The sequence below is a fragment of the Solanum dulcamara genome, chromosome 5, assembly GCF_947179165.1.
Source record: "Solanum dulcamara chromosome 5, daSolDulc1.2, whole genome shotgun sequence".
NCBI classification, from domain to species: Eukaryota; Viridiplantae; Streptophyta; class Magnoliopsida; order Solanales; family Solanaceae; genus Solanum; species Solanum dulcamara.
In genome coordinates this window covers 21641813-21644503 of record NC_077241.1, presented here as the reverse complement: position 1 = coordinate 21644503, position 2691 = coordinate 21641813, and the positions used below count along the sequence as shown (strand labels likewise).

Here is a 2691-nt window from a genome sequence, read left to right as displayed (position 1 = left end):
CATATCTAAGATCGTGCGATAGCGCCTAGCCATATGACATAAAATTCCTTTTTCTAACCTTTAGTTTCTGCGAAAGAACGACATCGATAGAAGAAAATGATGGATGATATTAGAAGCTACCGGTATATAGGTAAGTAATGGGGTGAAGGAGGTATGCTGGATAAGGTAAGAAGATTGAAATATGATTGAAATGTAAACTCAAAGATTGAAGGGAAAAGTAGATAGAAAAGTAGAACCGCTGCAGTTCGAGTTGGACATACGAGGTAAGTCCATTATTTTATATTGTTATTGATATTGGGCGCCCTATATGGCGGTGATATGAATATATATATATTGGCCCTATGAGCTATTGTTGGTATTTCCTGAGTGCATGTTTGGGATAGTAAGGAATATAGAGGAAACTCTGCCGATTTTTTTTTGAAATAAAAAGAGAATGAGATATAAGGTTGTAGTATATCTTAAGAGATTGTATCCACGATAACGATAAGATCCAACTAAAATAGGAGTAAAGCTGACTTTGGGAAATAAGTAAATTTCGGTATGGGTGGTAATTAGAAGGTCGATACTGATATAACGAGAAGAATGGTGATGGATATGAATGTCTTAAGACTGCATGCGAGGTATTAAGGATGAGAAAGAAGAGGAAGGATAAGGGGGTTAAGTACTCTTCTCCACCAGGTGGAATTAGACCAGAGTAAGGATCGTGAATAAAGGTTAAGAAATATTACCCTCTGGGATTGACCATGAGTAGAATATAGTGTGAATATAATGAGGATCATCATGGAAGTAAGTAGGTCCTAGTAACGAAGTAACTAAAGAATGTGATTGTGAGTAAGATTAGGAGTTAGCATCGAGTACATAATAAGGATGAAAGTGCATGAAGTAGAAAGGGGTATTGTGTATATGTACCTCCACTGTGGAAAATAGTAAGACCCCTCAAGGATGAGGGAGGTAGCTCTGCAAGACCATTGATGTGTTGCGAGTTCATTAAGAGGAACAAGTGGTATTCCCTAGGATGAAGATAGTGTTATAGAAAAACTAGAAACATGTGTCATCAGAGTATAAGTGCCCCCGAATAGAGAATCGGACACAATTATAAGCACTAGTGATGTACTGATTGGGATGAAGGAAATGCGGCTTCGACGAAGCTACTACATTAGTTATTTGACTCGAGTACTAGTACTTAGACTAGATTGTGTACTATTTATCGAGAATTCTAAGCACCCCATGGTTGTATTAAGGTTTCTTATAGGGGCAACCTAAAGTATAGATGAGTTAACAAAAGGTGTAGACATGGTGCAGTATGTTAAATGTGTTGGAAAAGAATCACATGCGTATGAACAGTTGAAAATAAATAGAGGATGACATGGGTATGTCATAAAGGGGGGAAGTGGATGAGAGAAATACACGCGTGAGATAAAATCAATTGACACTGTCAAATGTTGAAAAGAACACTTAAATTTCAAGCGAGATCCCGAGACTTACACAAGTTAGCAGGAGCTCGAGGCCAATAATAAATAGATAAAAGCTGCGGTATCTGACATCGTACAAAGAATCATTGGTAGAACCCTAAGGAATGGGTGCCTACCACAAGGGGTGAATACGATAAGAGAGTAGGACTGAGCAAACTAAGGACCGTGTAAAGGGTAGTAGGGCTGTGTTTGGGTAAAGATTAAGATATGGCAACAACATCATTGTGCGCTGATATGGTGACATACAAATAGCAAGGAGAAAGAATAGAAAATATCTTATGGTAGGAAATGAGGAGACCAAGGAGTACGTAATGGAAGAAAAGAAAGGAGTAGGGCAAAATAGCATTGGCACGAACAAGTTCTAGTGTGAAGTCGATATGTAAAGAAAGATGGGTCAGGAAATGAAAAGATTATGTCTATCTTATACAGTTGTATCAGAATTGTTATGCAACCTATGGATATGTATATGGTGAGTATAGGTTCAAGTGAGAAGTACACAACAAAAGGAGCTAGGATGTTTTTGATACGTTATAGAGAGATATCAAGATGGGTTAGACCAAACTACCGAGATGGGGTGAGTACTAAGGGAAAAATAGGACCTAGCCATGGTTGAACCAACGATCTATCCCGACGTCAAGTGTAAGATAGGGGCGGAGAGGGAAAGACTAATAATGAAGAATAGCAAGAAGACTCTAAGGTAAATCTTGGGCTAGGTTGAGTGCCTTCATACATTATTGCAAGGATTGCAATAGAACGTGACACGAGGACTTCTCAGGGGGTCACCCATCCTAGTACTACTCTCACCCAAGCATGTTTAACTTCAAAATTCTGGTGGGATCCGGTGCATTAGTGCCTCTATGATCGCATGAGATGGAAGAATCCGAACTAGCAGCGAAACAACGATATAAGACTATGTACCTAGAGTGTTATAAGTTATGTTAAGGGAATTATAAAAGGACTTAGGCAAAGCAATAAGGATTAGTTGATTACTAACAGATGGCGCCTGTGTATGCCATAGTTTTTCAACATAATACCAGTTAATGATAGGCAAACCACGGAAAGACTATACAGGTCATTGTGTGAGGGGACTTCAAAATAACTTGGTAGCCGACTCTGATGGGCAAATAGCAAAAACCAAAAAGGTGAGGGTACTAGTTGATTTCATTTAAAGAAATAAAGAAGTAATATACAAGGTCGAAGATTCCTCAACATGACCTTG

General features: G+C 38.6%; 1 pseudogene; it reads right to left on the bottom strand.

Moving 5' to 3' along the window:
- Positions 1-2222: 2222 nt before the first annotated feature.
- On the bottom strand, positions 2223-2341 carry LOC129891012 (5S ribosomal RNA; annotated as a pseudogene).
- Between the last annotated feature and the right edge of the window lie 350 nt (positions 2342-2691).